This window comes from Toxorhynchites rutilus, chromosome 3 (assembly GCF_029784135.1).
Source record: "Toxorhynchites rutilus septentrionalis strain SRP chromosome 3, ASM2978413v1, whole genome shotgun sequence".
NCBI lineage: Eukaryota > Metazoa > Arthropoda > Insecta > Diptera > Culicidae > Toxorhynchites > Toxorhynchites rutilus.
The window spans coordinates 292835628-292862868 of record NC_073746.1 but is presented as its reverse complement, the minus strand read 5'-3'; the positions used below and the strand labels follow the sequence as shown (position 1 = coordinate 292862868).

At 37.0% G+C, this 27241-nt stretch overlaps 1 protein-coding gene across 6 annotated transcripts in view; it reads left to right on the top strand.

The window, feature by feature from the left end:
* Positions 1 to 27241, top strand: part of LOC129774891 (uncharacterized) — a 531717-nt gene that overhangs the window by 417370 nt on the left and 87106 nt on the right. The window contains exons 1-2 of one of the 6 annotated variants that reach the window (XM_055778945.1): positions 4387 to 4493; positions 4622 to 5489. The exons of 4 other annotated variants lie outside the window; for them this stretch is intronic. The gene's annotated coding sequence lies outside the window, so the exon portion shown is untranslated. Of the gene's footprint in view, positions 1 to 4386; positions 4494 to 4621; positions 5490 to 27241 lie in introns of those variants that run through there. One more of the 6 variants, XM_055778946.1, reaches the window with a different exon arrangement.

Genomic DNA, 27241 nt, shown 5'->3' with positions numbered 1-27241 from the left:
TTCCAGCAAAACAATGCTACCATTCATACCAGCAAGGAAACTAAGCAATGGCTTAAGGGCCAAAAATTTAATTTTTTTGGACTGGCTGGCTCGCTCTCCAGACTTGAATCGTGTTGAAAATCATAATGGGGTCCTTGTACAATCTACACTGAGAGAAAATGGTACGCCACGATTGAAGAGCTCAATGTCGCAATTTCGGAAACATGGAAAAATATCGAAAAAATCGTTCAGCAGAATTTGGTAAATAGTATTCCAACACGAATTTTCCAGGTTATTAATCGAAATGAAAAAGTTGGCAATTATTGACATGTAAATCAGACGATTGTTTTGAATTTTTCATTGATAATACTTATGAATTTTGAAGTGGTCTTATAGAAACTGGATAGCTGAAATGATAATATTGAGGCACAATAAATAAACAAACGACCCTTTTGAACGAAATTGACGTTGAATATACTTTATTCTATGTATTCAACAATGTATGAATGTATCTTGTTGAAATTCCAATTGTTTGTGTTACAACGAAATAGAATCGGGGTGGACTTATAGAAGTTTGACAGAGTGTATTCTTAAGCTTGTCACTCAGAATATCAGGGCGTTGCAAAAGTTTTTACTCATCTGTGCGTTGGCGGTTCCGTACGAACGAGAGCATGTTAGGTGCATCAAATATGGTCACAGATGTTGAAAGTAAGGTGGAGTACAGTCTTGCAGCCAGCGTAAGAGGGGCATACAAAAACGTGCATGATACAGTACCGAATGGATTGCGATAGCGCATTATGGACGCAGTCGCTTCTTGTGAGCGGGTTTATCAACCCACGCATGATGATCTCATCTGTGTGAAAAGCATTAAGGTAGTGATGATTGTGCTATTTAGCATGGTACCAGACACATAGGAAGCGATTAGCATGTGAGGGTAAGAACTTTTGAAACAGCCTGATACATTCAAGGCATGTTGCTTGGAATAGAAATCTCAACTAAGTACTAATAAAAATGACGCAAATAATACAACGTTGAGAAGGCGAACGTTATAAACGTTAGAGCCATTAAAGAAGAAGATGGAGAGCGTCGATTATTGTTTCTTCTTCGAATCACAATTTCTCGCGTTGCTGTGCAGTCGCCTACCATAATTCCTGCAACAGCAAGGGCATTGGATCTACATACGTGTTCTCAAGCCGATGTTATATCAGGATTACTGACAATAACGAGATAGACACCTTACAATCCGAGCATGTGTGATTTGAATAATTTCAATATTTTATTGTGGTCATTCAGAAAGATATCTAACTCGCCGACGATGCGCCTGGTTTTAGGCGAATTGACGTTATTTGCGCATATATGGATGAAGGTTCGATTAGGCGGACGTAGCGCCATCTGTCATTCGACAAAGTAGATTGATTCGTTCTGTTTGAAAAACGAATGACGGCTAAACTATTTAAATACTTTTTATGCAAAAATATTATTATCGAGAATAAAAATAGGTGTTGAGGCCCTATAGTATAATTCCCTACCCCATAGCAATAAGGCAACAATTAATAATATTACCCTAAAGCTACAGCTATACACACAAAATAGCAAGAGAGAGAGAGAGAGAAATTAGGAGAAATGCCGTGTTCACCCGAACGATCGTGGTCAGTGGTCGATCTATATGACCACTGACCCCGAACCAAAAAAGTACAGTCGAAATACATTCCTCATTGCGATAACACGTCGTCTTTCGATCGTCTTTCGTACAATAGAAAATTTCGTGATAATATCTCTCAATTCCAAAAGTACCAAAAGTAAGTGCTTGTCCGCGACTTTGGTGAAAAAGTGGGAAAGCAAAGGTACATTTACCCTCCCTCACCGGTGAGAGATCTACTGTGCGCTGTAGATAGCCAAATTCAGTTAAGTGCTACCATTTCACTGGCCCTTTTGGCAGCCGTTTTCGACGGCGAAGAAAAACCTTCGGTCCAGCATATACGGCCAACTGGCTCGTACAATAGGTGATTTAGAGTTAAATTTATTTTTTGGGGGAATATTTATGAAAAAATACCTCTCGCTTTAAATTATCCCTACTTTAAGAAATTGAGTTTATTTTCCCAAATGTTCTTTGTACCATTTTGTTGTGTACTACGCCAAGCCAAAAAATCTGTAAATTTCTTCAATTGTCCGAGCATTGATAATGGAACACCATGCCACCGAAAAAAAAACTACACCCAAACTAGCGTGAGCAGAAAACATGCCATCTTTGGCAGAAAAGATGCCATTTCCTGGTCATGAGAGTCAAATGCGCAAATAATGAGCTATTTTGAAGCTTAAAAATGGTTTGTATGTATGCGAGCAGACATCTCTTTCTGTTTTCTTTTTTCTTTTCATTTGGGATTGCAAAAAAAAAGTCCATACGACGTCAATGGGGATTGAACCAAGGCCGGCTGGAATGCGAAGTTACTTTACACGACCACGCTATCCATATAGCTGCAGTGTTATCATAAAGGAGCGTGATAATATTACACCTCGTCATAAAATGAAGTTGGAAGGTGTTTTCTAAGCCGATAAAGAAGAACATGAACAAGAATATATATTTCTCTGTCTGGGCCGTGTATTTGGCAAACTGTACGAAAAGCTTTCATTTAAATGTGTCTCCTGTTTCGCTCCCTCATATTGGCTCTAGCATATATATTATACAAATGATATACATGTATTGGGGAGTAGAACATTTTATGTTATCTTTCAGCTCATTTGATGTAATAAATCGGGATGCCAGAAAATGTGCTGAAAATTAACCTTGGGTATACCTTTAAATTAATTATATCGTTTGATTAAACAAAGATACGATTGCTAGAATTGTTCAAAATTTTGAAAAGAGTAGTTATTATATACCAGCATTCTGATCAGAGCGTCAATCAAAGAAAAATTCTCGAATTGATCGAACTATCGTATTAAAAGTTAATCAACATTAACAACAACAATTGGATTCTAAATTTTCAAAATAAATAAAAGTGAGTTTATCATCCATTAAAACAGAACTAGAATGACTTTATAAATAGGTTTTTAAGGGTCGAATAGCATTCAATAAACCATGACTATCAGAGAAAAATCTTTAAAAACGGCTTAAGTGGGCGAAAAAATTACATCGATTAAACAATTGATGACTGGAAGAAGGTAATTTGGTCAGACTAGGCTAAAATAATTTTATTAGGGTCTAAGGAGTCTCGCCAAAACTGAAGCTTGGTCGTTGGTACACATTCCAAATGCCAGATGAATATCCCGAGCATATCTCGATGCTGGTATCAAGTTGTTTTACGGAAAGAAAAATCAAAGTTTTGAAGTGGCCAGCGTTATCTTTTGGCCGTAACCCAGTAGAACATTTGTGGGCTTTATTAAAAGTAAAAATTCTAGAAAATAATCCACCAAGCCTTAAGCAACCGCGGAGAGTAATTCCAACTGAGAGGAACAAAATCGTACCAAAAACTACAGCAAAACTTTTTGAATCAATTCCACGGCAATGTCAAGCTGTCATTCAAGAATTTGGTGGTGACAATAATAAGTGGACATCTGGAATAAAGTGAATATATATTTTTTTCTGCCTTATTTTTTGTTGTAATTTGAATCATTTGAACTCAAAAATTGACTAAGGTAACTTTCACATTACATGACTATGATTTGAATTTACCTTCACCAATAGAAAAATAAACATTATTTTTATAAAATGTATTGCATTGTTGTGGAGGATCTTTCTCAGCAAATTCACCGCGCATAACGCAATGAAGCACTAAAAATAAGGTGCAAACACGAAAAAATGAAAACTGAAAACTATGTTTTGTCAATGCATACTAAAATCATTAAACTATCAATCCACAAGTCGTGTACAACAGTGGTCAGATAATGTGAAAGTTTTGACCAAAGCATGAACCCGTCATACATTGACAAACCCTATATATTTACTATGAAACTCGCTTTCGCGGATCATCCACTCACGGATAATCGGGGTTCTACTGAATCAATAAAAAAAAACATCGTACGTAGAGAGCTTTTTAAGTAAACAATACAAAATTAATATTTCTGAATTAACTTCAGAAATACATTCGTCCATAATTATCACAAACCAACAGATTTTATTTATTCATTAAAACCTTATATTTGATACGCCGCAATCGACGCTATCAGTCGCATCCCGAGCGATGATTCGACCCCAAGTCGAAGAAAAGCAGTGCAAAGCAGAGGCGCAACTATGCGGCTATTCCGATCGACATCATCATCATCATCATTACGATCCTCATTCTCCTCGTCATCGAACAAGTCCGGCCCGAATCGTTCCACTGTTCGCACTATCTCGTGCGCTCGAAGTTTCGTGCTGAAACGCACCCCTCTCCACACACCGGTCGCAACCAGTCAGTCAGTCAGTGAGTATCGGGCCGGACGATGGTGCGCGTGTGACTTAAGTTTCTTGAGCCATTGGCAGGATCGTGCTTCCGAAGTTTGGATTAGACCGTAACGCCGTAATGTGTTCGAGTGTTTGTGTTTAGCTTTTTTTTCACTTGTGTTATTTTAATCTTTATCAATTCAGCTATCACACTCTTTTTTTTTTCTATTTTTGGTCGGCGAACACGTTTTGAATGTTGTTTTGCTTCCAATCAAACAGTGCCTTATCGGATCGAAGTTCCGGAGTTTTCAATCGAAGTAAGGTTCAGATTCCACGCTGCACACCGCAACCGATGGCGATATCATCGGTGGGATCAGTGAAGTGTGTGAATGAAAAGTGCGTTTAATTTTCTCCTAATTTGGCCGAAAGAAAAAGCGCCAAGAAAGCGTGAAAATAAAGCGGTGGATATACACACGGCGGAACCAAACCCCATCAGTGGAACAGAAATTGGAAGTAATAATAAAAGTGAGATTGGCCAGGGATGTATATCACGTTTGCTCCCAGCCTCCGCTAGTGTCTGTAGAAAAAAAAGAGGTGCCCATACCATCACCATCGAAAGAGAAATAGAAAAGTGTTCAAATTGTCCGGAAAAAAAAGTGTTTTGATGCGAAAAGAAAATAGTGTGCACCTCGGAAACGAAGGACGTTAGTGGAAAATCAAAAGCTCAATCGTGACATTGGTGTTAAGTGGAACACGTCCGTAGAAGACGAAACAAGTGGCGGTAGCAGGAGCAACAGGAAAGTCTTCCTGCCTTCGTTTGTTGACTGTCCTGAGCAGACGGAGTGGCAGAAAGGATGTCAGCGTCAACGGCTGTTTGAAACACTCGCTTTGTTTCGTGGAATATACACATTCATCGGCTGACAGTATATGCTTTAGAAAGTGTCTTATTCACCTTTCTAGTCCTTGCCAGACGAGGAGAGCAGATCTACAAAGCCTTGCAGCGAAATAGCGGCCAACGTTAGCCGAGAGGCGGAGAAACTTGAAAGGAAGCAACTTGTCATTCAGAGATTAGTGACGGCGGTGAACAATACCGAACCTGAATGAGGAATGCGGAGCGGAGCATAATAATGTATGCATGATACGACAGGTACGGCGGAAGCATTAGAATTTACCGCGCGCTAGAAGGTTATTTAAAATGGCTTGGGAAGGAATTAGTCTCACGGCACGGCTTTCAACGGAGACATTTACCGATCAGAAGCGAAAGAATGAGGCCTTGTTCTCTACGTAATACTTGCACTTAAGTTTCTATATCAAACCTTCAGCCAGAGATCTGTTTCATACGTTTTTTCCCTTTCTGACTGAAATTGACTTGTAATGGAATTCACACAAATCTTCATTTCCGGACGCAGAAGAGTGCTTCGAAGATGCTCTAAAGCCTCCTCTTTGTGTGTTTCCGCGGCTTCGGTTTGGTTATAATGCAATTCCATTCCTAAGTGGAATTAAGCTCAATTTGATGGAAGGCTTTGGAGTTCGTTTGCATTAGTTGAGATGTTCGACCAAGGTATGAACACCTTTCAACATATCAACATATTTCGTGAGAGGTCGATAATTACGCAGAACGACCTCCCTTCGAATTTCTACGGCCCATGACATTAGCTGTGTAAAACATTCACTCAAAATCAATCTTACTGATATATCGACGCTTCTCTGTTCTTTGAGGTATTTACAACTTACTCAAATCAATCATCAATCAATCGATTAAATTTGTGTTTAGATCCCTCTAACAAAAAGGTTTCCATGTGTTTATAACTTCTGCATAAAATATTTTACATCATGTTGAATGTAGAATTAGAATGTGGTTTAACGAAAATATTGGATAAAAATTGATCGATTTGTAATTCGCGAATTACCTATTCTAAAAATTCAGGACAGATACATAGTAATACCATGTCAAACCGATATAGTGGTTCTCAGATTTTCTTGAAACGTGGTGGTTTTGTAACTATTGATTGTATTAGTTTTTTTTTGTCGTTTTCATGGTCTCGGGACCAAGGGCGCCATATTTTTATATTTTTTCTTGAAAGCTGAGGCTTTTTACATGCCTCATTGGCTTCAATTTGATATGTCTATCATCTGTATCGGTCCAGTAGTTCAAAAGTTGTGAATTTTTGAAAAAAGGAAAAAAAAGGCATGAATTTGGGGAGAATTTTTTCAAAAAGGCCTGGTTAAGGTAGTTTACCATCAACACGAATGAACAGTCAGAAGTGCAACGAAGTACTTCAGAATCATATCTTGCTGTTTTTACATAAAAAACAATGTGATAATTGGGTAATTTGGCATCAATTCATAAAATCCGGAAAGTCACGGCATGGTTTATTGAATAGAGGCTTAAGATTCTGGACTGGACCGCTTGTTTACCAGATCAAAACCCTATCAAGAACTTATGAGGAGTGATCGTATGAATAGTAGATGCAGTTTACAAGCAGTATGAGTGATTTGAAGAGCTTAAACGATTAGTATCCTTTGCGTAGAACGAGATAACCACCCCGAATGGGTTACTTGAACTGATTGAGTTCATTTTGTAAAGAAGTGAGAGTTTTTCCATCTGGTTCTATAGTTATGAAACACTGGAATTTTTGTTTTTGGAATGTTTCGCGCCTGTCCACAACAGTAAAGTTCAAATGGCCAGTCTTTTAAATGAAGATAGTTGTTATATCTTACACTATATACTTCAGTTCAACCGACTTCTCACATATCTCTGGAAACTCAGAAAAAATGAGTGGTTCTATAGTTGTGAAACGCAGTATACAAAGCTGTACCTAACTTTTTTTTTATCAATATGTCAATAATTTCATGAAACCAGAACATCTGACGAATTCAAGAAATAATAACGAGATTAGGTTTACCTTGTATGATGTATATGACGGATTTCATGCCATCTCGTCGTAGGAGTTGGCAGCACCACTCAGATTGCATTGGTCTTTTGAGCAACTTTGCATACTTGAAATTTTCGAAAAAAAAATTAGATTACTTTGTGAAAAGGGCCAAAGGAAAACGTTTCAGACTGTAATAGTACTCGAAAGAAACTTTTTGAATTCAAAGTCAATATCATATGGTTTAATATAACATTTACTCGTCAAATTCAAAGTAGAATCAACTTTCATGGTTCACAATGGAAATATTCTAATATTCCAAAGTATGGACGATGGATTCAAAGAAATACTGAATATTCTCTTCTCTTCAATTCGCTGTAGTGATGCTGTAGATTTTTGGGAAAAGTATAAACAATGCAATGCAATGGCAAGAACTTCTATGGCCAGCATAAAAATATCTTTAACAGTTTTCGACGAGAAAACAAACATGTTCTTTTTTAAGCTGCGTGAAAGATGACGAAAGATTTTTAAACAAAACAAAACAAAAACACAAAATAATAAGAAAGTAGAATGTAGAATAGAATTGAATGGATGTAAGTCTTCCTAGAAAAATATGTATTTGTTTTTCCAGAAATCGGCACGTACTTTCCGGACAACCCAATATGATCTATCCTGATTACTTCCTGATTTTTATTTCAATTCTTCCAGATTAAAAAAAAATACAGGTGGCAACCCTGCTTGTCAGTGATACCAAGTATTTGTACTAGAGAATTTATTTTTAAAAGGCTATAATGTTTATTCTCGTTGACGATAATTTAGTAATCCTTCGTCGACAATGCGGTCGTGTCTTGGACACCACCCTTCTATTTATTTAATTAGAACAAATCTGATAAATAAAAAAGTAAAATTTATTACCAGACGCAATAAGGATTAGCGGCACGTAAATATCACGTCTTGCCACGAACAGGTTAAATTTAGGGCGAACAGGTTAAAAACCTCAGTCGTAATGTCCAACGGCAATAAGCATTTTCTATTATGTTCATGAACATGATTTTCATAATTTCAAATTGGTCATATCTCGAGAACGATTGTTATTATTTTTTTTCCTTTATTGATTTAATTAGTCTCAAGTGGATAAAGAGCCACCATCAAGCAATACATTTTTAAACTATTTGAATATATTATAACTACATAATTATTAACTTAAGTCTAATTAGCTAAAACTACAGTGTAACTACAGTGCAATATAAAAAAATATATAATTTATTCCTTCGTTGCCTCGTCGGTATTATCCTTGTCTGGAACAGTGCCTGTGGTGGGTCGTAACAACTACATCGCCAGTTTATGTAGCAACGGTATCCTTTGGTAGTGAGTTCCTCCTTGTTATGTTAATAGCTCCTGTAATTGAAAAGGAAGGGAGAATGGACAGTGGGAGTAGGAGATACGACCTAAATAATAACATTAGCGCTTCTTAGGAAGAGATATATGGGGAACATAAAATTAGGGTTGGGAGTAGCTAAGATATCGCGAACTGGCATGCATGAGTGTACTCCTTGAGCCTCTAAATCGGCAACCAGTTTAATTCTTTCATTGCAAAATTCATTACATGACCAAACAACGTGCTCGATGTCATGATCGAGAACGATTAGTTCTAGGAAAAAACGTTATATACACTGAAGTCGCTTTTTACGCGGTTGTTTTGTACGCGGCTTTTTTTTACGAGGTTTTAGGAATTTACGCGGTTTTTTCCGCTGATTTCGGAATTTACGCAGATTTCGGAATTAACGTGATTTTTTTTACACGGCACGTATCAACCGCGTAAAAAGTGACACCAGTGTAAACAGATTTCATGTTCTAATTGATGTGACTTTTCACGGAATAAGTTTGTATTGTATCACTGATTAATAGCTGAGAAATGAAAGGTGAAACAGATATCATGATTGTAGCATTCAAAAAAAAAAATCAGTAAATCAATTGCATATGGGGTGCATTATAAACTAATAATTCACACAGGTTTTGAAATTCACGCAGTTCATATTTACGCGGTTTTTGAAATTTAAGCGGGTTTTTACGCGTATTTTGGGATTTACGTGGTTTTTTTACTCCATTTTAGAAAGTTCGACACTTCACCACTGTATGTCAATTTTTTTTTCATTTGAAAGAGTTTTCTAATAAAAATATATTGAAAAATATCGAAGGGTGCGTCTTTTGAAAAATATTTTTTAACAATGTATTTAAAATATTATTTTTTCTAAATAGTTGAATGATTCTCCAACAACCTTGCCGTACATCATATTTTAATCAGAAATCTTGATTTCGAGTTTTTCTACATGCACCCTTATGGAAAATCAGTCGTGATTTAAATTGGTCATTTCATAATGAAAATTGTGATTTTGAGTGACTGCCACCATTTGTACAAAATTAAAAAAAAACCGAGAGGGTGGGGTCAACGGCTGGCTGGCTGATTTGACGTGGAATTGCTCCATTATCAGCTTAATCTGGATAAAAAGTGCACCTTAAGCCCATCAAATGTTTGTCGATGTTTATGGTGATTCTGCCTCAGTGATGAATATTGGAAGAGAATGGTTTTGACGTTTTACGATTGGAGCAAATACGAAGATAAATAATAAAAGGTTGAAAATAAGAGGACGAAAATCAGAATTCATCGCAAAATGAACTGCCAGAATCATTAGGAGTAATTTAAAAAGTCATGTTTGTATGATTAAGAGCCTTGAAAATGATTCAGTTGACGTTTTGGTTGTAAATGACGTTTCGATGATTCATTTGCTGGTTATTTTCTGAAACACAATATATTACATGAAATACCGTGCAGTATTGTCTCATATATTGTTTCACATGAAAAACCCCGAATTAATTTTAACCATTTGCGGTCGGAATTAATTTCCCTTGAATGAGATCCTCTTATCTTTACACACTTATAACATTTTGTTTATACTGAGTTCTGTTACCTATTATGCATGGAAATTCCGTATGCATTCGTGAAAAAGTTCATTAAAAATTGAAATACGTTTAGGAAAAATGTAAACTATTACATCGTTGAATAAAGTTTAGTATGATTCCGTGATATTGTGGCTGAGAGCAGACAAACGACCGCAAAGGCTTAATCTACTTTCGAAGAGCGCTTTAGATGCGTGATGATTCACGCGTGTGGCACATTCTAGACGGTGAAGTTCTGTTAATCTCAAACAACTTCACGAGCGGCCTCTGTGTTAACATATAAACCCTTTTGCACTAGAGGTCAGCAACTCGAGACGATTTTTGGCAAATTAGGCATTTTACATTTTTACCTTCTTTAAAAACATTTAAACAACAGAGCGCCGCAGCTCGAGTGCAAAAGATTGATTGACCCAAGTTGAACAAGGTAGTAAATCGCACACGATTTCGTTACCCAAAATTATATTCAGCAATTCAGGTATAGACTAAAACGAGTAAACATAGTCTAGCTATCTTCATGTACGAATTTTTCCTACCAACACTCGATGATATCGATCTAATCGGTCTAAAAAAATAAATCAGCATCAAATCCATGTCCCAGATGCTAACAGCACATATGTTTCAAATGGGATTTTTTTGTTTGGTAAACGAGGGATAACGATCATCATCATCATTTTTACGAAGTGAATATGTTTTTACGCAAGTCTGGTCAGCTGTATACAGGATGTGAGAGAAATGCTCCGAACAATAACTTATTTCCTATGGCAACATGTCGTGCCAGACAAATTGCCTAAAAACAAACATCTCGCAAAGAAACCAATGAAAAAAATCGATGGATTGTATCCGAGTAGGACTACGCAATCTTTTTTTTTTTTAGTTTGTTGGTTTATCATTTCGGATATTATTTGCGAATACGTCAAAATTTTATAAATAACTCTTTAGTAAACAATTCCGGGACCCTGAAAAGGTTCAATGGCTTGCGTGGTTTTGTAGAATCATTTTGAGAAGCAATGATTCTTTCTTGCCTTTGCGAGAACAATACACTAATTTGTCATATGTCGCAATTTGTTTCTTTATATCAATGCACGCATTGCACTGAGTATTTAACGAGAGGCATCTTCCGTGCATCGCCATTCAACAAGCATCAAGCACGCGACAGTTGCAACGATAAAAATGATACATCGCAAAAATGACCGTTTATGAAAAATCGTTTCTCGACTCTCGGTCAAAACCGTCAACAAAGCATGTTGCATCAGAACAGAGCCGATACGCACGAGAGCAAATACGAATGACAACTGAAAGTATCGAAGGTATGCTATTCACATGTACAGGAGATAAATAAGTTCTAAGTTTCGCGCAACGAAAATAAGCAACACACACAAAGCCAAACACTGATGGCTAAAAGCGACCTATAATCATTTGCGCGAGCACAATAAGCGACCTTTGTTGTTTCGGGCACAGAAAGATTCTGAGAATTTTCCTCAGAGGAGATGCAATACGCTAGCGATAACTTACTTACTATGCAAGGGTGGAGTTTATTTCGCAAATATTCTCTTTCCGCTATTACCCTTCGTTGTTTCTATTCTAGCGGCTGCATAAGTCGCCTATTATTGACAGCTTTGTTCGGGAAAGTATGAATAAATGTATGGGGAAATGGGATTGCATCCAATTTTAATCAATTTAAACATTATACAGACTATGGGATTGTAATGTATAGCATATAAAACAAATCTTAGAAAATTTCCTATTTGATTGGTATGCAAATCGTTAAAATCCGTTCGCAACAAAAATAGTTATTAACGTTAACTGTATTTCATAAAAACGTGACCTGTTTTCTGATTTGGCACTCTTAATGTAAGACGTAGTCCTACGTCAAAATAGAAAACTCATTTCGTTTGTTCTATTTCGGCTTATGAAATGAGTAATCGCATCCTTACAAAAATATATTAGGTTGGGGTAAAGGTAATCCATTGTTTTTGCGTGAAATTCAAAACTTTATTTAAGATATTTGGAATTGTCCGATATGGGTCAAATATGCTACATTTTGTTCTACAATTTGTTGCCGTTTTGAAGATGGTCTCATAATGCCTCTCAGTAATCGATTTTCACAACCTTCTCTTGATCCCAATTTCTTATCACCAGTGGCGTCGTGTAACTGTATGACACCCGGGGCGATGTGTCTTGGGTGTCACCCCTTCAGTCAAAGCTTCTCGTTTTATATTGAAAAATCAAATTTAGCGAAACAAGAAACGTATTTATCATAGAACTAGAACTAGAACATAGATCACAAAATCTTCACGCGTCTCGATATAATGGCAGCAAATTATCCAAACACATCGTCAAAGTGAAAAGATATAGCATCAAAGTTAAAGGATATAGCACTTTCACTTCCAATTGACAATAAAGCCAATCCATCCAAGCAGGCCTGCCCTGTTCCTGACTGCATTTAAAAAAAATATTTTTAACTTCGATTAGCCTCTTCCACAAGATGCCGCAGAAACGCAAACGGTTAGTAACAGCTTCAAACTTATTGTATGATTTAGAAGCTGTTCTTTGAAAGCTCCACGAAGAACTGTAATACACCCATTGCAGTCTAATGACTGGCATTGTCGAGGTTAATTTCAACGAATTTCAAATATCTACGGTTCACGGCGCCAGTGGAGTCGCCTCCCTGGTGTCGGTGATTGGCACTGAACGTGGCGGGAATAGGCCGACGGAAAATAAGCGAAGAAAAAAAAATTAGTAAAAAACTTTTTAAGATAAACGGTTTCATTGTGATTAAACATAATAATATACTATGAGCTAGAAAATTATTAGGCAAGTAGCAGTTAGCAGTTATAACACCTCTTCTTCATTAGTCTAGGGAATTGATAAGATTAAAACAAAATCGTGGGACATATGATGAAGTCGCTAATTGGGGATAATAGAAATCCAACGTGCCACACGATTTTATTTTAGTATTATCAATGTCCTAGACTAATGAAGAAGATGTGTGTCAACTGCTACTTGCCTAATAATTTTCTAGCTTTTAGTACATTATTATGTTTAATCACAATGAAACCGTTTAACTAAAAAAGTTTTTTTTCTTATTTTATTTTCTAGTTTTTAGTATATTATCTGTTCCTTCAGAATATTTCTTTACAATAAAACCTTTGTATTGTATTCTCTTAGTCAATTCATTTCATTTGATACCGATATTGAGTGGATTGCAAATATACATAGTGTGTTCCCCAAGTCAAGTTCGTTTTTTTTTGATACACATATCTCATTCAACTTTTGTTTAGATAATATGGAATCAGCTATTTGTAGCGGTGGCCAAATTGGATTTATCATGATCATGGGATAAGCTGTTTTAAAATGACAGCAGAGATAAAGGTGTTTTATAAATTCGGTCAGTTCCTAGTGATCAAATTTCCATTAATGTGGGACAACCCTACAGACATATAAACATACATACAAACAGTTCAAGCTGAATCAAACCGTTTAATAAATTAATTTGCTATATTGTGATTGCGACCATCTTTGGATTTTGGATTTGGATTTTTCATGATCTACTGTGATCTATTATTCAAGCTCTTTCGTTTGATACCCATATTAATGGGGTTTTGAGAAAATATGAAGTCCGCCATTTGGTAGTGGCAGCCATCTTGGATTTGTATTTTTAATAGATAACCGTGTTCTACTAGTCATATCCATTTTATCCATTTTAATGAGGTTTTGAGAAAATATATACTCCGCAATTTTGTAGTGGAAGCCATCTTGGATTTGCATTTTTCATAAATTTTTCACCGTGTTCCAATAGTCAAGCCCTTTCATTTGATACCCATAATAATAGGGTTTTGAGAAATCTGTAGTCCGCTATTTTGTAGTGGCAGCCATCTTGGATTTGCATTTTTTATAAATAACTGTGTTCTACTAGTCAAGCCCTTTCATTTGATACCCATATTAACCCTTTCAGGACCATAAGGTTACGGTACCTTATTAAATCAATTTAGCTATATGTTATGAATCAATAGGCACCCTAAAAACATAATTTATACTAAAAATTCAAAAAACTTTTACCTTTTTTTTTGTTAAATTTATGGCACAAATATGTCCCTATGGTCGCTATTATGTATTGCCAGTAAAAATAATAAAAAGGTACATTCCGAAATATTAAAATAAAAAAATAATTTACAATGGTTACGTGAATATTTAATTAATCCATGATTTTTGCTTGGGACATCGGCGTCCCCGTGGTCGTGAAAGGGTTAATGGAGTTTTGGAAAACCCATATCGATGAGGTTTTGAGAAAATATGTGATCCGCCATTTTGTAGCGGCCGCCATCTTGGGTTTTCGAGATCATGAAATACGCAAAAAAAACTCTACAGAGATAAAGGTGTGTTCCAAATTTCAGAACAATCGGTCAACCGAAATGGGGTCGAATTTCTGTTAATGTGGGTTAGCGCTACAGACAAACATGTTACAAACATACAAACATACAAACATACAAATATATTACAGGGCAAGCTAAATAAAACCGTTTTAAAAATTGGAAGGGGTTGTTCCTAGGCTATGACCGCATTTTCGACGTAGAACTAAGGAATTATATTATTGTTTATTTCTTGTTTATTACTTCGAATATTATTTTAGAATGCGTCGAAGTTTTTGAAATCACTTTTCAATTATTTAGTTTTTTTTTAATACTTTCCATTCCATTATTTTTACTAATTTTCCATTCCATTCCATAGTTGGTATTAAACTTCTTCAGTTCATTCCCCTCTAGCCCTGAGAAGGGTCCTTGTGGAAAAAAACGATTCTCCAAAAACTATGTTGCTCCGATGACCACCAAACGAGAAGTGGGCAAATTATTTTACGTGTACAGGCAAACCCTTTTTGTGCGGGGGATAGGGACCGCACAAAAAAGTCGCAAAAAAAGTCGTGCAAAACTTCATCAGAACTCTAAAAAATCGTGTTCGGTACACATTTTGAAAAAACCTTTTTTTGTGCGATAGATAGGGACCGCACAAAAAAGTTTCCCCCAAGAAAAATAACTCAAATCCACGTCGTTCACCGTCCGATTTCCTTTTGTTTCCCTGCTTTGCGACGGGACAGTTTGCCTTTTCGGTTGCGCGTGGCTGTTTTGTGCTTTTAGTTGCATGTCGAAACGTGTTGCTGTTAGAAATCATGTCATGCAAAAACTTAGAGCATTTGATGAGAGGAGGGGAATGATTTCAGAAGTGGATAATTGAGACGCAAATATGTTTTTTTTTCGCACTGAAATGCATATAAACCATCGAAAAAACCTAAATGAATGATAACTTCGTCAAATATGCTTCTTTTCATACACCGCACAAAAAAAATTCGCACAAAAACAGGTTTTACTGTATTTTTTTTACTATGTTCCACACTTTGATACAGCGGGCTTCTTCTTCTTCTTCTTCTTCGAGACAGGCTTGTGTAGTGAATATAATTCAACATGTTTGCGTCCCTTTCGTCCCTTTCGGTAGGGTTGGCACACAAATCGGCAGAAAAAATGTGTGGGAAAATGGGAATTCTTCTAGTTTTCGTTAGTTTAAACCATTTACAGACTACGGGGTTGTAATGTATAGCATATCAAAGAAATCTTAGATAATTGGTATGCAAATCGTCAAAATCTGTTCGCAGCAAATATAGTTATTTACGTTAACTTTATTGCATAAAAACGTGACCTAAATTGGCACCCTCAATGAAGGCGTAGTTCTACGTCAAAAAGTGTCTACGGAATCTTGATGTCTCAAGCAAAAGCTCGCTTTCCGAAACCTCGTTGTAGAAATTGCCCAGTTTTCAGTTTACTAGCAGATCATGATAACATGTCGACTTTTGATTGAAGTTTGAATTGCTTCAAAAATTTAGAAGATTTTGAACGCTCTTTTAATTCCCGATCAAAATGACCAATGCTTTAGTAAAATGAGTATTAGTAATTTGCGTGCAAAGTATCGCACACACACTGCACGCTACTTTATACGTGTGAGTAATTTTCGTGTACGATACAAAAGAATCTAGCTCACCTGTAGCGTATGTCAAACCACGTTGAACTCAAACATCGATGCATGCACACGTGATACATGGGAGAGAGAGGAACGAATTCGTTTTGGGGGAAATCCAATGAAGACAATTTGACTGGGAAGCATGAAATGATATAGTCGAGTCGGTAGAAGGAGATAGCGACTAAACGTCCGACTGCCCGTTTAGTCGTTTTGGCGGAGAAACTGCGTGAAAAAGCCAAAAGTCATTACTAACTGTATACGGATATAGTCAGTCAGATAGTCAGCTGACTATCCTCAGTTGACTATGACTATGCAGAGCCCTGGTTTTGGTCATACAAAAAAACTCAGTGTATCTTTTTTTAACATTATAGACTCATTCAGAATGTGCTATTCGGCTCAAAAATTACACTATGTTAAAATCAATTACAAACATTAGAAATGTACTATGTACTGTATTGAAGCAAATTTAATAATAACTTCTTTAGAATCGATCGCCTTCGTTAATTCGTTTTCAATTGACAAAGACGACAAATTATCATATATGGCGAGATTGCGATAGATCTCATATAGTTCTTAATGAGCTCAAACATCGAAACGCTTCTTTGATTAGACGCAACCGATACGAATATCGTCTGAAACAATTTCAGACTTCTGTAGCGGGATAACCTATTACCATTATCCTTTCCCACTTGTCATAAAATCCCAACGATCCTATTCCCACAAATTCATTCCCACGCCATAAATTATCGTCATACATGTTTGTAGGCCAAATGCATTTTTATGTCACTAGCTCACAGCTGCATACGATAATATTAAATAACAACCACTCACCCTTGCAGCGTAACATTATGCAGAACTAACCCACTTCAACCAAGTGTGAAATGACAACACACAGAAACAACCACTACCCTTTTGTTCTCCGTATTGACCCGTTCGAACCAATCGAACGCGCTCACATATTTCCTTGCTGGCTCCTCCTCCTCTAGAATAGAAGCTACCTTGTGTAGAGTTTTAGTTTAAGCATTATAAAAAGTACATGTCGAATGCAAGCAACAGGTCTTTTACATTTCCAACCAATCAAGTTAACAAGTGTCGAATGCACGCGAGGACGGAACTAAGAATATAGTGATATTTATATTAGTGGAATGTGCCTGAGTTCTTTCATTCCGAATAATATCACAAGTGCCCCAAAGTGATAGAAATTGTATACTACATCGGGTTGAACCTCCACATGGCGACCGAGACTTTAGCCTGAATCTTCGGCTATGAGTGAAACCAAACAATTTTTTTTGTTTTGACGAAACAGTGAACGTTCAAAAATGGGCTTTTTCTCGGCAGACGAGATAGTGTCGAGCGCCCCAGTGTCGAGTTCACCGCAAACGATTGCTTTATGCATCCTTGCTGGTGCTGCGTTAGGTTACGGTGTTGTGCGGTTAATGCACACGTTTTATAAGAATCACTCGGAGAGAGTAGCCTCCCGAGCAGTGAGAGCGGCACAGCTCAACCAGGTATAAAGGGCAGAAGTGAACTATTTTTTTTTCAAAATTTGAACAAAGTGAACTAATCAACGAAGACGTGCCAACTAGACCAAAGTGAACTAATAAACGGAACTGTGCTAACCACCCATGTGAACGAACCAATAGAAACTCATTACACGAACTAGTGACCATTGGAAAAACTAAACATGTGGAACGAGAACATCAAGGACATCTTGGCCCAGGCGGAGGCCCAAGCGGAACACATCGCATTAGTGGAAAAAATCGGATGGCGGCAATATAGGAAGCAACACCCGAAGCAGCCGAAAAGAGGTTTCAATATCAAAATTGAAGACATCCATGGAGCAACCATCTATGTGACACCTTTCACAAAGCTCAGCCTTACTGATACTGTAGTAGGATACCGCCGACAGAGATGGTAAGTCAATTATAAGATGTAAAATATGAAAAAAAAAAAAAAAATTTTTGAAGTAAAAATTGTTAATGAAAAAAAAAAAACACAAAATGTTCATGTAAAATATGTGCTAAGCTGTAAGACTACTTGTTGTAGACATCAACAAAAACAGAAATAAAAAAATTTCGCCTTTAATTTAATGGCAAGTTTAATAGAAAACAAAATACAGAAATTACAAGTAATTGCAAAATCACTGCGATCCGAGCAAACTAAAAAGTTAAGAAAAGCTACATTGAGAACCAAGCTCACAGAAGCTGAAAAATTAGCTGAAGATATTAAAACAATAGTAGACCCTCTCGTACACAATAAAGAGGCTGAAGAATTGTTATTGCTTGCCGAAAATGCTAATCTAATATATCAAGATATTAGAAATAAAATAAACATTATCATTAAACAAAAATCTTTCAAAGAAGTAGCTCTTGCGATATTGTTCGTTGTTGGAATACAAAAACCGAAAATGTCCAAATTCGATTACAAAGAGGCAGCCGCAATGGTGCCAATCTACGACGGCTCACCTGATGGACTCGATATGTTCATCAGTGCAGCCACACTACTAAATGAGATCTCCCCCAGCGCAAACAAAGCGTTGGTATATCAATTCCTACTGACCAGACTCGACAAAAAGGCCCGAAGAGCAATTAATAATAGCGTGGATATACCTTCACTGCTAACAAATTTAAAAACTACATGTATATCAAAGACTAGCGCCGACAGCATATTAGCGAAGTTGAAGTCTATAAAAAAACAGTCAGCAGACGAATTATGTAAGGAAGTTGAAGAGCTGACCGAACAACTCATCGACTTACACATCAAGGAAGAGACACCACCGCAACGAGCAGCAAAACTCGCTTGCCAAGCAGGAATCGATGCCCTCATTGAAGGCATTGATAACCCTGAATTAAAAACTATATTACGTGCGGGAGCCTTCACCAGCATAGCTGACGCAGTGGAGAAGGTCAATAAATATAAATCGCTGACAACCAAATCAGCAAATGTGCTTATTTACAATCGCGGGCAGCGACAACCGCCCTACCCGCATCCTAACCGTTTCAACCAGAACAATCGTGGTAGAAATTTTAATAACTATAGAGGAAGAGGTGGTAGATTCAATAATCAACCTCAACAAAACCAAAATTTTAACCAAAATCGCCAATATCATCAACAGAATTTCCCTAACCAAAACAGAAACTTTAGGGGCAATGGCAGCCAAAACTATTACAACAGACCGCAACATTTCATTAGAATTGCGGAAAACTCCGAAAACCCGGCTGCGAACCTCCGCGCGTTGTCGGACGAAGAACAGGAGGAAAACCGAAATCAACATCAAATATTTTCAACCTAAATATTACTTGTTCAATGTTTATTATAGTTAAATTAAGCATGTGCGAACAACCATGCGTTCTTATTCTTGATACAGGGGCAGATATATCAATCCTAAAGGAAAATTTGATCAAACGTACCCAGAAAATTAACAAAAATAATACATGCATAATAAACGGCGTGACCGAAGGCAAACTTGAAACAATAGGTAGTACCAACACTAGTCTACTTATAGAAAATAATAAAATTCCACACCAATTCCATTTGGTGAATAAACAATTCCCAATTACAGCTGACGGCATTCTAGGAAAAGACTTTTTAACAAAATATGAATGTAATCTGTGTTTGAAGACATGGTTACTATCCTTTTTCTTCAATGAGACTAATCTAGAAGTACCGATCCATGACACATGGGACGATCATCTAGTCATCCCCCCCAGATGCCAGATTATCAAAGAAATAAAAATTCCACATATAAAAGAAGACACTGTCATAATTTCTCAAGAAATCAAACCTGGAGTATTTTGCGCAAATTCCATAGTTAACTCTAAAACACAATTCGTTAAAATCATTAATACCAATACGTCTGAAATACTTCTACCCAAAAATTTCAAGCCACTAACCCAACCGTTAACACATTTTACAATCAACCACAACACAACTAACAACCCTAATCGTATACCAAAATTAACTGAAGAATTAAATCTAACTAACACTCCCCGTGAAGCCCAACACAAACTGATAAATCTCTGCAGAAACTATAACGAAATATTCGCTTTAAAAGATGACTTCTTAACTACCAACAACTTTTATAAACAAAACATTCAACTCAACGACAAAAACCCCGTCTACATAAAAAATTATCGAACTCCAGAGGCCCAAATAACAGAAATAAATAAACAAATATCAAATATGTTAGAAAATAGAATCATCCAACCATCAACCTCTCCATATAATTCCCCTATACTTTTAGTGCCAAAAAAATCTAATACACAAGATAAAAAGTGGCGATTAGTGGTAGACTTTCGCCAGCTCAACAAAAAAATTACACCAGATAAATTTCCCCTTCCAAGAATAGATGAAATACTCGATCATTTAGGAAGAGCCAAATACTTTACTACTCTAGACCTAATGTCAGGTTTCCACCAAATAGAACTTGACGAAAATTCCAAAAAACTAACAGCATTCTCTACTTCAAACGGTCATTTCGAATTCAATAGACTACCTTTCGGATTAAATATTTCCCCAAACAGCTTCCAAAGAATGATGACAATTGCACTCAGCGGCTTACCACCAGAGTGTGCTTTCCTTTACATTGACGACATTATAGTAGTCGGATGTTCCATAAATCATCATTTAAGTAATTTGGAAAAAGTTTTTAAACAACTCCAAAAATATAATTTGAAACTTAACCCCGCAAAATGCTCATTCTTTAGACCAGATGTCACATACCTAGGTCATAATATATCCGCATCTGGCATCCAACCAGATAAATCAAAATTTTCAGTCATATTAAATTACCCTACACCAAACACATCGGATGAAGTCCGTCGATTCGTTGCTTTTTGCAACTATTATAGAAGATTTATTAAAAATTTTGCCCAAATTGCGCATCCCTTAAACAAACTCCTTCGAAAAAATGCAGTCTTCGATTGGAGCTCTGAATGTCAGCAAGCATTCAATTCTTTAAAATCAGCACTGATTTCTCCCACAATTTTACAATTTCCCGATTTTAAAAAAGAATTCACACTAATAACCGATGCATCAAAGACTGCCTGTGGCGCAGTATTGGCCCAAGATTGCGATGGAATCGAATTACCGATCGCTTACGCAAGTAAAGCCTTCACCAAAGGTGAAGCAAATAAATCAACAATTGAACAGGAACTTACTGCCATTCATTGGGCAATAACATTCTTTAGACCATACTTATACGGAAGAAAATTCACGGTAAAAACAGACCACAGACCGCTTGTTTACCTTTTTTCAATGAAGAATCCATCTTCCAAATTAACACGAATGAGACTAGATTTAGAGGAATTTAATTTTGACGTACAATATGTACAAGGAAAACTAAACGTAACTGCCGACGCATTATCACGAATAGCAATTGATTCTGAAACTTTGAAAACAATAAACGTCCTAGCCGTTCAAACGAGAGCAATGACAAGAAAAGAACAAAATATGAATCAGACGGAATACGAACATTTGAATAATAACACTGTACTCGATGTCAATGAGCCTGATCAACTCAAAGTATACGAGGCAGTTGAACCAACCGAATGGGAAAAACTACCCAAACTTCAATGCGGACGCGCACTCGAAGATAATGAAAACGCTAGCGAGAATGAATTTAATAATATGAAATGCGCAATTAAAAATAAAACAGGATTCAAAGAATTAATGTCGACAAATACAAAAATTGCAAGCAACTCGAAAGAGACCTTAGGGAATCTATTACAGAAAGTTGAAAATATGGCCAAAAAATTAAGAATAAGCGCGATAGCTCTAGCGTTATCAAGCGTGATATTCCAATTACGCAGCGTTCAATTCTTCAAGAAGACTTGTAACGACTCGCTAAAAGACTTGCAAATAGTGCTCTACACACCCAAGCGTGTGATAGAAAGCCAAGAAGAAAAATTAAAAATCCTGAAAAATTATCATGATGCACCAATTGGAGGACATATAGGTGCCAATCGATTATATAAAAAGCTCAGTAGACTCTATTCCTGGAGCAAAATGAAATCAGAAATTTATGAATATGTTAGAAATTGTATACAATGCAAACAAAATAAACACAAAACCCCGACCAAGGAAAACTTTATAAAAATACCCACCCCAGAAAAACCTTTTGATTGTGTATCTATTGACACTATCGGACCTTTTAACAAATCTAATTCAGGAAATAGATATGCATTAACTATCCAATGTAACCTCTCCAAATACGTAATAATAAAACCAACCCCAGACAAACAAGCATCCACAATAGCGAGAGCATTTATAGAAAATTGCATTCTCGTATACGGTACTCCGTCAATTGTTCAAACTGATCAAGGAACCGAATACAAGAATGAATTATTTGACAATATTTCAAAATTACTCCAAATTCAACAAAAATTTTCTACCCCCTATCACCCGCAATCAATCGGAAGTTTAGAAAGAAACCATCGTTGTCTTAATGAATACGTGAGACAATTCATCAACCCATCGCAGAGCGACTGGGATGATTGGTTGCCTTACTACGCATTCTGTTACAACACCACTCCGCATACAGATTTTTCATACACACCTTTTGAATTAGTTTTCGGCAGAAACGCAACACTGCCATACAACCTAAAATCACACATTGAACCCGTATACAATATCGAGCAATATCATAAAGAATTACAATTCAAACTCAAAACGGCAACAAAATCAGCAAAAGAAATAATTGACAGAATCAAACAAAAGCGTCGTGAAGATCAGCAGAAAGATACAAACCCAATACAAATACATGAGAATGATTTAGTTATGATGACTAACGAAAACAGAAGAAAACTAGACAAGGTATATCAAGGACCATACAAGGTCATATCAATAAATCACCCAAACGCGACATTATTAGATGAGAAAACCCAAAACACTCATACTGTACATAAAAATAGATTAATTACTTATAATTCCCTCCTCCGTTAGGGGGAAGGGGGTATTAGAAATTTGGTACGTATCAGAGATTAAGTTCATTTTTACTCAATTATTTCCCAATTATAATTATTATTAAAATCATCACTGTTATTATCATCATAATTATCGACAATCATTAAATACAAATATTATACAATAAGCATCACAGAACAAATTAAAACTATTATAAATTAAATACACTATATAATTAAATTTACGAATTTATCACAACCTGTAAATATAGTTAGATAACCATATGTAAGAGGAGAAGCTATAACACCCAATAATAATGAATATAATAATAATAAATGATTCCACCCGGTTACATCATTCTCCCAAAGAGGGATGGTGTAGCGGGATAACCTATTACCATTATCCTTTCCCACTTGTCATAAAATCCCAACGATCCTATTCCCACAAATTCATTCCCACGCCATAAATTATCGTCATACATGTTTGTAGGCCAAATGCATTTTTATGTCACTAGCTCACAGCTGCATACGATAATATTAAATAACAACCACTCACCCTTGCAGCGTAACATTATGCAGAACTAACCCACTTCAACCAAGTGTGAAATGACAACACACAGAAACAACCACTACCCTTTTGTTCTCCGTATTGACCCGTTCGAACCAATCGAACGCGCTCACATATTTCCTTGCTGGCTCCTCCTCCTCTAGAATAGAAGCTACCTTGTGTAGAGTTTTAGTTTAAGCATTATAAAAAGTACATGTCGAATGCAAGCAACAGGTCTTTTACATTTCCAACCAATCAAGTTAACAAGTGTCGAATGCACGCGAGGACGGAACTAAGAATATAGTGATATTTATATTAGTGGAATGTGCCTGAGTTCTTTCATTCCGAATAATATCACAAGTGCCCCAAAGTGATAGAAATTGTATACTACATCGGGTTGAACCTCCACACTTCACGATACTAGCAAGTTCATCGCGTAAATTTCAATTGAGAACGTCCTCTGCTATTATTCTTTCAGCGATCACATTTCTTCTAAATCTAGATATTTCTATCAAAAGATCTTGCTCCAAATTGTCGTCATAGAATGAAGACAGCTTTCGAGCAAATTGGTCCAGTTGTTGTTCATCCGCCAGAATTGAATTTTTCGGTTGAATAGGTGCAAAAAAAACATGAGGTTTTAGGTTGGGAAAAAAGAAATTGAGGTTTTTCGATAATTTTCTTATAAGTGGTAAGTTCTTCTTTCAATTTATTCAAACATTCGTACACCACTTCCCGTGCTTCCTCCTGCAACGTTCAAGAAGCTGCTTCTTGGATCTGACGTGTTTTTCGGTGGATCACGGTTATATCAAGCTCGATGCATTTGGACGAACTCATCTACAGACAAACCTGGTTTTGTGCGATCCGTTTATGATCCATCTTAAAACAAGGTGCTTCGATGTGGCCTAATTTGAAAACGTTTGGAGTAAAATATGGTACACATCGGAATATAGCTGAAGCTATGCAACTGACTATCAGTTTAGTCCAATTAACAAAATATGGCTTTCATCCCACACACGAAAAAAACAGACATACATTTTTTCATCTATTTCATTATGTTTCTCTGCTTTATGGAAATCTAGCCTACTTTCAACTCTGATTAAGGTGGCATCTAATCTCGTGTCGAATTTGCATATTTGTATTTTCACCGATGATGACATAAGTTTTGAGTTCGATAATATGTGACGCGAGAGCATCGAGTCTTCTGCATCTAGCGGATGACTTTCAACGATTCCATTTACATTCTAATGTTAACAAAAACATAACGGACGATTTGAGTCAACATCGAACGCCATGGGCGTTGGTTTTATAGAAATTGAGCTGAGCCTTCGTTCACATCGACAAACCACACGCAATCCTTGCACGAGAGCGTTGAACCGTTGAACATAGATACATGAATGACGTGTCAGACGAGTCCGACTTTGAACCGTCGAAATCGTCAACACAAACCGAACGGAATTTACTGCTCGACCAAACGGTTTCACGGTCGACCCAAATGTGAACCAGACCTTGAGAACTGCAACATCCACACGGCGAAGCGGAAACACTCGAATCGTTAAACTCAATTAGCCCCGCATACGCATTTCTCTAACCTTTCCTTCGCACACGCCATCATTCCGAGAGCCACTGATGATGAGTTGAAACAAACGGGAAGGCAAAACATCACTTTTCCCTCTCATCATCTCTTCTCGTCTTGTTTGGTGGGGTCGGATTTGGGGTCTAGTTGGAAGGAGTGTGCGGTTGTCCTCCACCACCGGAGGCATTTAGCTAAAACAAGTGATTACATCTTTTCCCCTGGAGTCGGTACTTTCGTTATTAGAGATTTTCGCTTCCTCCAAATACGGCGTCAGGGGAGTGTTGTCAGCAAGTCCGATGAGTGAGTGCTTGACTTCAGGGGATCTGCGTGCCGGTCGACGATTAAGATTGATCAGTACGTGATTTCTCTCGGACGCGACGCAAGATGATCAGCAACATCGGGGCGTCTGCGAGTGACGGGAAGTTCATTCAGAAGATTTGCGACGCCTGTAAATCGATCCATGAATATCACTAAACTGAATCATCGAGCCGAAGGTAAATTGGATCTCAGTCACAGATCATTCGATCTGTTTTGTTTGCCGGGCGACTGGAAGAACCTGTTAATTGGATGTTGCCGCGACAATAAGCTGTGCTGCGTATTGCGTCGTTTGTTGTTGCGTTTTTTTTTGCTGTATCTCCTTGAAAAACAGATTGATTCACTCAATAATTGAACTTATTAAATCAGTCGGAACTGGTTGGCATTTGAGCAGCGTTGCCGTGTATTATTCTCCATAAACAGGAAGCATGCCAAAAAAAATCTAGAACAATGAGGATCACGTTTTGTTTGGGAAACAGAATCTAGATAAGTTTGAATAATCAGGAACATTGGCATCACTGCATATCAGTACATATGAACATATCAAAACAAAACCTATTAATTTTTTGTGCTCGCTTCCAAGCTATTTATCATCTAAAGTTGTCTCTTTGTTACAGTCAAATGTCATTATGCTGCCACCAGAATTGACCTCCCGAAAACAATACCCTAATTATAGTGTCGGGGTTTCCAAAGAACCTGTATCTTATCCAAATTAGGGCACGATAGAGAAAAGCTGGTTTAACGATTAGACGCGACCGCATTCCCGAAATGTTGTCCACTACTCGAACACCTCATAAATCGTCGATAAGATAATCATCGGTTCAAGCCAGGAAGCGGACACTAAAACTGAAAAGACCAACTCGTGACTTGCTCGCCTGAAGCCATGGAAGATTAAAATTCGGATTTTTATTAATAGCACCACTGGTCTGGGGTCTGGTTTGGGACAAGTTAATCGACAATGTGACGCTAGGGTGATTGTGACGCGTAATGGATGCTATCTTTATGGATGTTTTAGAAAGACGAAAAAACAAGGCACGGAATCCTGGGAATGTGCGTTCACACGAAGAACATTGTCATTTATGAAATTTCCTTCAAGTATTCACTCGTCAATAATCGCAATTATTGTCGCCGAAAACAAGTATTATAGACTTTTAGAAATTAATCTTTTTTGTACACACATTCGGTAGCATTGACTAGGGGCGATTAATAAGTAGAGTAATGCGGGGCAAAGGTGCCCACCTAACTGTTGTCGTCCAATAACTCTTGAAATAAAAGCAAATAAAATTCCGTTTGCTTACCAAATTGTAACTATATGTATTATCTTCGAAACGTAGTACAAGCATTTCTCGAGTTGAGTTTGTGATTGGACAAATACCTATTTTAATACAAAAAGACAAATGTGCACCTTTGCCCCATAGTGGGGGGGACTTCTGAGATAACTTATACCAAAAATCAATGCTTTATCATCAGAAGCGGGAGAAGCATCATTACTAGAGAGTGTAGGCACCGTCCAGTAGGCAGGAGGGGGGTGTTCTATGATTTTTTTTTATGGGTGAGAAGAGTGGATGTTATGATCGAACATACTACGTGGAAATTTTTGGGAGGGAGAAGACTGACAATATAAGATATTCGAAAACGTCCAACATTTGAAACAGAATTCGTTTTAATTTACAAACTAGCTGACCCGGCGAACTTCGTCCCACCCACAATTGATATTTTGATATA